Below are 11,286 nucleotides of genomic sequence, written 5' to 3'. Positions count from 1 at the left end.
AAATTTAGTAAAGTAAAAGAATTTGAAAAAAAGCATGAAAATGAAAATAATTACTTTATTAGAATATTTCAATATTCTTATGAAAATAGTGATAAAATAAAAGCAAATTATGATGATAATGCTGAGACTGTAAAATTTCTGAACACAAACATCATGAAAGACACTGTACAATTTCTGAACACAAACAACATGAAAGGGACTATTTCTGAGCACAAATATCATGAAAGGGACTGTACAATTTCTGAGCAAAAACAACATGAAAGGGATTGTACAATTTCTGAGCACAAACAACATGGAAGAGATTGTACAATTTCTGAACACGAACAACATGAAAGGGACTGTACAATTTCTGAACACAAACAACATGAAAGGGATTGTACAATTTCTGATCCGAATATGGAATTTTGGTAAAAAAGGGGGATTTATTTTAAAAGAAGAAAGGGGCGGGGGAGTGTTGGGTAGTGTTGAGGAGTTGATTAATGAATATGCCAACATAAATTTAAGAATATTAATAAGGAGTTTAGCACATGTGTGTGTTACTATTTTTTAAACAAATATTAAAGAATAATTTCATGAAAATCTTCATATTGTCAATAAATATCAAATCATTTATATCAATCTGTCAAAGTTACATTTTTTATTTATTTAAAATCTTGGATTTTTTTAAAATTTTGAACATTCACGCTATGTTAGATCTGAACTTTTAAATTGGATAGCGCTGATTTTATATGAATGAACTTGATGTTATCAAAGGAATTTGAGCTTTATGTAGATTGTACTGTACTGTACTGTACTGTACTGTACTGTACTGTACTGTACCTGGTGCTGCGGCAATAAAGACGAGTAAAATTTTTTCTATCTGCCATCTTCCAACCTCGCCTAGTTAGATAAAAATGTAGATGGATAGATGGATAGATAGAAAGGAAGACAGAAAGATGGCTTAATAGATCATTAGATTAGATAGAAAGATAGATATCTAGTTGGATAGATAGATAGATAGATAGATATATAGATATATAGATAGAAAGATAAAAATATAGAAGGATAGATAGATAATTGGATAGATAGATAGTTGGATAGATAGATAGATGGATCGATAGAAAGATAGAAAGATAGTTAGATAGACAGATGAATAGATATAAAGTTAGAAAGTTAGATAGATAGTTAAATAGATAGTTAGATATAAAGTTATGGATGGCTCATGGATAGTTGATAGATAATTAACAACAAAGATGTCTAGTAGATAGATAGATAGATAATTAGAAAGATGTCAAGTTAAATAGATAAATAGGTGTGAATTGATTTTGATCTAAGCTTTTAAAATAACAATTTGGTTGAAATCATGACAAAATGTACAGATAATATATCAAAAAGTTCGTTATAACAAAATTTGAATATGCCTCGATTAAAATCTGTTCTTGATTCGAATCATGTTTATAAAACATTTCTAAAACATTAGCCAAGTTGTCAACTGTTCTTTTCTACGTTATATTTAAATGACAACTGACAGCAAACAGAGACTTTTTCTCAATAATTTTTTTTGAATTCAAATAAAATACAACTCAAAGATTTTACCTATAATTGCTGTTATCTGATCAGTGTTAGGTTTAGGTTTAGGTATCGCTGGATCCGTTTCCTTTTCTTCTTTGTCGCCCGCCATTTTTATTGAAATCAGCTGATTTTGGTTCAATACTAGGTTTTCTGAAATATAAAGATTTGAAACTAATTTTTATGTACTTCCATTTTACATAATTTAACATTCAGAACCAGAAAACTGTGGAATAAGAATACGAATATGAGACTTAAGTTATCTATAAATAATATATATTTCGCTTGTCTGTCAGTTTGTCTGTTTGTGTCCCATAAACGTCAATACGCGGCTAAATTTTGTATGGGACCTCAAATGACCCCAGAGAAGGTTTATGAGTGATCAAAATTTCAAAAATTAGCCTCCAACAAAATTCGATTGTCATTAAATTTTGAAAATCCACAAATTTTGTTTTATAAAATCCGCGAACTTTTTGTTTGTTTTTGTTTTTTAATGTATACAAAGAGGAAATGAAATGTTCAATTAAAATAGAAGATGGGCGCTAAGCGCTCTAAAACCTTAGTGATTTAAAAAACAATCAACATGAGACATAAGGAATTTTACAGGGTCGCTGCCAGACCATTTCACTTTGGAAAGTGGTTTTCTAGCAACTAGGAAAACTATTTGCTTTGCGGTTCGTGAACTTTTTTCTATATTCTAAAAAAGACAGAAAACTGCCTGGAAAAGAGGCTGTAGGAACAAACTCGTATACATCTCTCCTATCATTTCTTATTTTAGTAAATACCCTTCTTTTTTGAATTAAATAATATTTTCATATTTTTGTTTAAGTAGCCTTCTTTCATCTCTCGTGCGTCAATCGGAAAGCATACTTCATCTAATGTAACGAGAAAGCAAAAGATTATTTGGACATTGTCCAAGTCTGGGTCAAGTTTATTGCCCAAACATTATATAACCTCAATTTAAAATTTATAGTTTTAATTAGACTAATCGCCATGTTTAAAAAATAACGAAACACGAAAAATATCATGGTGTGGTTTTATTTTTATAAAACTCAATTAAAAGGAATTAAAGACTGAGTTTTAGATGCAAAATAAGGTTTCAAAGTTTTTTAAATATATTTTAAGAAAGTGCCGCACACTCTATTTTCAATGTTTATTGATATTAAAACAAATAAAGGAATAAAATAATAATAATGCTGGTCAATTAGAACTTTTGGTCCTTTCAAACAAAATTATTTAGATTAATTTTACGCTAAAAACATTTTGGGATATCTGATAATAAAAATTTAAGAATGTCAAGACATTTTATTATACAACATAAAATTATTTTTACATTAATTGTATGCTTATATTCAAAGTTTAATATTTTGCTGATAAATTCCATTTTTTTGCCAAATAATGTTTTTAAGAAAATAATGTTATTTTCTTAACATTTTAAAAGTAAAATACATAGCTGTAATCCCATTCATTTTCTCGTAACATTTTTAGCCTAAATAGGTACTTTTCAAGGCTCTATTATTTATTCGTTTTCAAAACAAACCAAAAATACTTTTTCTGTATAAATTGATGGATTTTCAAAAATTCTCAATGTTGACATTTTTTAGGCAACGAAAGAATTGCCCCCAAAAATGATCATGAAAGACACTATTATGCACTGATCAATGATCATGAATGACTCTATCATGCACTGATCAATGATCATGAATGACTCTATTATGCACTGATCAATGATCATGAATGACGCTATTATGCGCTGATCAGTGATCATGAATGACGCTATTATGTACTGACCAATGATCATGAATGACGCTATTATGCACTGATCATGAATGACGCTATTATGCACTGATCAATGATCATGAATGACGCTATTATGCGCTGATCAGTGATCATGAATGACGCTATTATGCACTGACCAATGATCATCAATGACGCTATTATGCACTGATCATGAATGACGCTATTATGCACTGATCAATGATCATGAATGACTGAAGAAAGATAAATTCTAAACAGTAGATTTTGTTTTCTCGACAAACTCTATCATTGACTACAGTGGCCTTTCCCTTGACCGACTGAACTCTAAAAAGCAAAGATCATAATATGCAGAAATAAATCAGCTGATCCGTGTGTACAGTGTACACTGTACATCGCCATTATCATTTAGCAATTAGAACTTTAAAGGAACTGCTGGACGTAATATTAAGCGATCTCCATTTATTGAGTGACATGTGACCCTTTAAACTTTTTACCTCAAGTTTTTCCTCTCAATATATCTTTAAATTCATTTGTTTCATCTAAAGTTCTCTATAAAAGTGACTTTCGCATTTGTTCAGCTGAAGAAAAAGATGAAAATTGTCAGAATACAACACTGATACAAAAACAACGCGTTTCTGCCATATTTTTGCTCATATAATGGTTTAAAGGGTGCTGTCGGACAAGCAATTTATAAATGGAGATTGAAATTTAGTCGACAATTTCTTTAAAATTCAAAATGTTCGACATATGTTTTCTAATATTGGATTAATTTGCCGGCTATGCATGGAATTTGACACCATAATATTTTATCTACAACTGCAATATTTCAATTTCAATTTGCAAGACTCTAAAACTTTTAATTTATCACAAACGGGATTTACTTTAAATCTTTATGATTAAGACAGGGATCCAGGTCCATTACTAAAAGTTAGTCTTTTGGAGGGTGGGGGGAGGTACACAGGTCGATCAAATATATAATAAAAAGCACTTATTCTAACTTAAATTTGATCTGACATAATGGGTTGGGGAGGGGGCACGTAAAGTGAATGATGCGCAATTTTCATGTTCCCGGTCCGGTTTTGGAAATCGTATCACAAACATTGATCAATTTCACGCATTAAAAAATCATTAGTCCAAAATATTTCTCACGAAACCCCAAAGTTAAAATACTGCGTGTGAAAATACAAGTTTCTTTATCTAAATTCAAGTTTTAAATATCAACACTATCATGGTTGCAAAGATATAGGGATTAGAAAATTTGAGCTTGTGGCAAAGATTCTATTCCCTTATTTCATTGTGTTTACAAAAACACTATCAACAATTGGTTTTAAAATGCCTGCTTTATTTTGAACAACTTGTGGCCTAAGTTTTTGAATCAAATTAAATTGCCCTGTAAGGTCGGAGGGGGGTATGCAACCCCCCTTTTTTGCTCTTTCTATGAGGGCGTTCAACCAAAAACGGAAATTTAAAGAAACAAAAACTAGCAAATGGTGAAAAATACATGATTCTNCTCCCTCCTTTCAAAAAAGTGTTCAATTCTTTAACCCAGGACCGAATTTTATGAATCTGAATTGCCTAACGCTCGTTCAAATTTTAATTACCGATTCAAATCCTTCCTTAACCTTTAAATTTGAATCGGTGGTTCAAATTTGAGTAGTTCAGCCTTAAATTCATTAAATTCGGGTCCCCGGAAAATCTAAATGCGTATATATACAGGTAATTAGTGGGACTGAATAATTTGCGTTTGTGCGTATTCATACTTCCTTTCACTACCATGGTCTGCTCTTAACTGGAGAGTGAAGAGAGGGATAAATCATTTATTCATTAATAAATCCGGGGGCACGGCACCATCAATAAACAATCATTCATCAGTCTTTCTTTTAAATATATAAGATAACAACTGAAGTAAAATTAAAGTTTTAGAATTAAAAGTTTAATGTGTTGTATAAAATATGCATGCTAGAACACACACTCAGCGATATATAAATATACAGATATAAAATGATGCAAGGGTTGAAAGCTCATCACGCAAAAATCCAAGAGAATTTTGACTATTTGTTCGTAAAAACTAAGCTAAAATAAAGAACTTTGCATTGTCAAATTTGATAAATTTAGGACTACAAAAAAGTATTATGGAGTTTATGAGGTGAAATCAAGTGCAAAGGCGTTGCGACACCTTATAGTCAATCCAGTCATGAAAATTGATGCCACTACTAACAGCTGTTTGGATCAATGTGAGAGATTAAAAGGTCTTTCGTTTTTTTTTATATAATCTTTTTCAGAACAGTTCAGTAATTTTGACAGAGTTAAAAAATTTAGAAAATGTCCAAACACAAATATTATATTGCTTATAGTGTTTTTAAACTGCGTAACTTTAACCGAGATCAGCGTGCTTCTTGGTTTGATTAATTGGACCTTGCATTGGTGAAAACAAGATTACAACCTGTAAGGTTGGGGGCTAAGAACTAGAAAGGGCCTATAAGCAGCTCGCAGTCCTAATCGTGAAAAACTGCTTAGTTTTTACATTCAGAACTTTAACTTAAACTTGAAACAGATTGAATTTTCAAATTTAAGAAAAATAAAAATAAAATTCGTCGATTTGACCGTCAACCATGTAGATACTTATACATCTCTCAATACGTGTTAAATATCAAAATGGCAATTCGACCCCCCCCCCTCCCCTTCAGGAAAATATCCTTTTGAGTAAAGATTCTTTAGCTTATAATTTCTTTTATCTCTTAGGTATTAGATAATTGGAATAATTCAACAAATAAAAAGACAAAACGAGTGACAGTAAGATGTCAAGGACTGGTCGAATAATTGAAAATATTCAAATATTTTAAAATTATTTCCATTTTCTACTTTTTTACCATGACGTTGATTGTAAAATGTTTAACAGTTCTTGATTTGGTTTAAATGTCAATCAATATTGGACAATTCGAAATTCTTTAAATTATACGCCGTATCATCCAGACTGAACAAACACCAGACTCGAATATATCTAGAAGACGACATTCAATAAGTCCATTGAAGCCAAGAGGATACATGCTTGTCTGAATTATGTGACAACTAAAGATAATTTTTGTACTTGACAGGCCCATTTCACTAAATTAGTGATTTTACAAATGTCTAATAAAACTTTTTGCTTTGTAACAACAAAAAATAGACTTTAGTATTGCTTTATGGTCGTCTTTATATATCATTGTTTTCTGGTTATCACTGTAGTATCATCTTTAAACTTTTTTTAGATTCCCTTTTTTTAAATGACGTTTAACATGCGATTACTAGAAATCTATCTGTTTATAAATTGACAAGATCACGATATCACTAAAATATAATATATACACAAGGAAAATTATAAATTAATATGGAAATACCAAATTATAGGTTCTAGTACAATTTACTGTAACGTAGAATTTGTACACTCTCAGTACAGCTGTATTCTGACGTAACAAGTGCAGTCAACTTATTTTTTTGTTCGACAAAATTATTAATAATAGTGATAATTTTAGAATAAATTGCTTAGCTTACAGTGAAATAAGTGCAATTTTATGTGTTCTTTATTATCTCTTTTTACACTTTTTTATTTCATCTTGTAAAACATGTCAACTAATGTGAGAAAATTTTGTTTAACTTGTTATATTTGACACTTGTGACGGCCCGTATAATTAGTACAATTCTAACTATTGTATGATGAACTATTTGGGAAATACTGGTTTACGATGCGCGCTGTCGTCTTGTACCATTTCTAGATTATAATCTAGCGCTGGAATGTGAGAAAAGAAGAGAATACAAATCTTTGCCATAAACTTAATTTCTAATCCCAATATCTTTGCAACTTAATGGTGTAAAGCTTTTATATTTCAAATACAGACTATTTGATTTAACAGGATTTATAGTTTGAAATTATTTTTTTTTTCTTTTAAAAAGATCTATATAAAAGGAACAGTGTTTTTGCCACAAACTCGAATTTTCTAATCCCTTTATCTCTGCGACCGAAGGGTGTAACCCTTTGATATTTCAAACATAGACTATATGATTTAAGAGGATTAATAGTTGAAATTATTTTTTTCTTTGAAAAAGATCTATATAAAAGGAACAGTATTTTTGCCACTTTATCTCTGTGACCTAATGATGTAACCCTTTGATATTTCAAACATGGATTTTTGATCTAACATAATTCATAGTTTGAAACATTGGATTCAAAACATATAGGGATTAGAAAATCGGAGTTTGTGGCAAAGACTCAAATCCTTTGTAACATGCCATTTACTTTAGTTGTGACGTAGGCTTCTTCTTAAAATTAAATCAAACTCAAGAGTCAAGATAAGCCAAAACATGGTGCAATATTTCCCATTTTTTTACTGGCCGAAAATATGATCGAAAATTGCAGTTTTAAACTGTTAATTTTAAAAGAAATCTTTACTGCGGTTGGTGAGAATAATAAATAGTAAAAAAATTCAATCAAATTGGGTCCAAAAATAATATTTTTGATTATTCCTGTTTGATATAAAGTAAAAGATATGTATTGAATTATGGTTTACAATGTAAAGTTTAAAAAAACAATCATTTTTACAAAAATAGCGCACTGAAGACCACAATAAGCTGATTCTAACGCAAAATCTAATTGAATATCAAAAAGGCTAAATATGTATAACTTATTGAAAATCCTTGAACAAATATTATTATATCCGCGAACTTTTTTGTTATTGTTTTAGAATGCACAAAGCCCCAACTAAATATTTAAATAGTATAGATGGGCGCGAGACTCCCTTAAAGCCTAATGTTGAAAATATTATTAGTATTGCAATCTTTAAGCTTCTTATCTTATACAGGACTAATAGTTTCCTTTTCATGTTTACATATAATCACTATCATTATATAAAGCTTTAAGTTAATGTGATGAGATGTCAATTTTTTATTAGATAACCACAGTTGAGTAAATAATAAGTTTTAAAGAGTAAAACAAAACTAACTATTTGCTTTAATTAGAAAATATTGTTTAAACTTTTCAAAAAACTTAAACGAAACGTAACTAGCAACGAATCCCTTTAAGCAAATATTAATTGCTGCTTACACAAATAAAACTGATGATTTATAGAAGCTTGATTTTCTTATCTCATTTTTAAACTTTGAGATATCAAGTTTTTGGTAACAACTTATCTATCTATATTCTTATCTATATGTAACTATAAATAAATATTTTGATAACGCACTTAATGTTTTTAAATCTAACTCTATTTAGTCCTAAATTTAATAAAAAACTTATTTACCAACTTTGTCTCCTTTGTATTCCCCTAACCCCTGTCTGTAGTCTCGGTTAAAAGACTGTGAATTATGTTCTATTTCATACTTGTGTCCTGTATCCGTATCTGTACTTTCTGTGTAGTCCTGTATCTGTACTCTCTGTATAGTGTATAGTCCTGTTAGTATATCTGTACTCTCTGTAATGTCTCTGTATTTTCCTGTATCTGGATCTGTATCTGTATCTGTACTCTCTGTATTGTCCTGTACCTGTATCTGTATCTGTACTCTCTTTATTGTCCTGTATCTGTATCTGTATTCTCTGTATTGTCCTGTATCTGTACCTGTACTCTCTGTATTGTCCTGTATCTTTACCTGTACTCTCTGTATTGTCCTGTATCTGTATCTGTACTCTCTGTATTGTCCTGTACCTGTATCTGTATCTGTACTCCCAGTATTGTCCTGTATCTGTACTCCCAGTATTGTCCTGTATCTGTACTCTTTGAATAGTCCTGTATCTATATTCCAGACATTTTAAGAAATTTTGTCTTGCAAACTTTAAGAAATTCACTGAAATAAAAAAGCTAAGAAGAGATGAATACATTGTTGAGTCTCTTGAGAGGGAAATAGGAGAGGACTGAATGTATATCATCCTCCTTTCACCTTGCAATCCCCCTCCCCATCCCTCCCCACATACACTCTTAACTCCCCCCCCCCTCAATCTTTTACACCCGGCAACAGAGAAAGTTCACAAATGGTAAAAACCGTATCAGACATATTTGATATTACCCAACAATATTAAAAGTTTGGAACGAAAACGTTAATTTTATAATGGTTTGTACATAGTAGCCAGAGCCCAAAACTTAAGACAAGGTATAATTGTGAAAACCAGTTTTAGAACTCGGGTTTCATACATGGGTTAGGCAGTTTTGTGAATATCAATATTATTGTTTTGAAATATTATTTAATTTAGTTTATTCATATTCTCCATTTTTTTCGAATCTCTTAATCAAAATCTACACAAATGTTATAAGACCCAAAAAGGAAACTCAAGAGTTTCGTTTAACGAAACTCTTTTAAATTTCGGGCTCAGAGCCTCCTAACTGTACACATATGTTCCAAGGTTATACAGCACATGAAGTACGATCATAGAATTGTACTGTTTCAGCCAATATAAAAATAAGATAATCTGTTTCCTGATTACTCTATGACTTAAGACCCGTGCATGGTATATTTGGATTGAATAAGATAATCTGTTTCCTGATTACTCTATGACTTAAGACCCGTGTATATTTGGATTGAATAAGATAATCTGTTTCCTGATTACTCTATGACTTAAGACCCGTGCATGATATATTTGGATTGAACAAGTCGTCAGAGCAATAGAAAGGAATTCAAGAATCCTGTCTGTCATGTGATTAACGTACGTAGGCAAATATTTTAAAGATGTATCCTCAGAATAAATATATTTTGAACTCTTGCTGTAGTTTATCCATAGAATAAATATTCAAACAGAACTCTTATTGCAGCTTATCCAAAGAATGAATAATCATACAGAACTCTCGCTGCAGTTTATCTATAGACTAAATATATTTTGAACTCTATAGCTGCAGATTCATACAATAAATATGCATACAGAAGTTAAAACTCTCACTACATTTTATTCATAGAATAAATATTCAAACAGAAGTTAAAACTCTCAGTACATTTTATTCATAGAATAAATATTCATACAGAAGTTAAAAATCTCACAGCATTTTATCTATAGAATAAGTATGCACACACATCTCTCACTGTACTTTTTCCATGGAAAAAAATTGACACAGAACCCTCACTGCAATTTATCAATGGAACAAATTGAAACAGAATCAATGGAACTAATTGAAACCGAATCAATGGAACAAATTGACATAGAACTCTCACTGTATAGTTTATTCATAATATGAATATCTCTGTTTAAATGTTCAAATTAATTTTACTGTGCAGAATTTTTTTGGACGATTTTATTTTTAATTGTTGGAAAAATTGAGCACCCAGAAATAACACCAGTACTTTCTGGGTTAAGAAGAAAAGCAAAAAGGGAATGCACAAATACTAAAACCTGTATTTCTTCGTTCAGTGTACTACAGATTACTTGCAGTTACAGTACACACCAAGAACTTAGTTTAGTGTGAATGATTACCCCCCTTCTCTCTCCTTCTGCAAAGACATTTATTTATTTGATCTTTTTTTTGCCTTTTTAAATAATGTTTCAAGTATATTATATGTAATCAATAATGTTATGTATGCTGCAGTAAAACATAATTTAGTTAATATTTATCTACTGTATTTATGTCCATTGAATCCTATAATACATAATTTCGTTAATATTTATCTACTGTATTTATGTACATTGAGTCCTATAAAACTGAGGAAAAGTTATGATATTGAAAAGTCAAGAAAACACAAAACATAGAAATTGTGGTGTGTTCACTGTACAGCTAGCTTTATATCAAAAACGAAAATGTTTATATATTTTTATGTTCTATATTTGCGTCCTTGTCGTTGAAGATGTTTGTATATTTCTCAGAATGATTTAATACAAATAATCAAATTTGGCGCAAATTTTGCATTTTTATAATTTCGATTATTCCTTTTATTATTAAAAAATATTATACTAAAAAGCTAATACAGCAACAGAAAAGTTCCAATTGTTGATGCAAATCTGGGTCTACAAAAATATATTCTACAGAAAAT

The sequence above is a fragment of the Eurytemora carolleeae genome, unplaced genomic scaffold (genome assembly GCF_000591075.1).
Source record: "Eurytemora carolleeae unplaced genomic scaffold, Eaff_2.0 scaffold1631, whole genome shotgun sequence".
NCBI lineage: Eukaryota > Metazoa > Arthropoda > Copepoda > Calanoida > Temoridae > Eurytemora > Eurytemora carolleeae.
The sequence above is the reverse complement of the archived record's forward strand: the minus strand, read 5'-3'. Positions refer to the sequence as shown.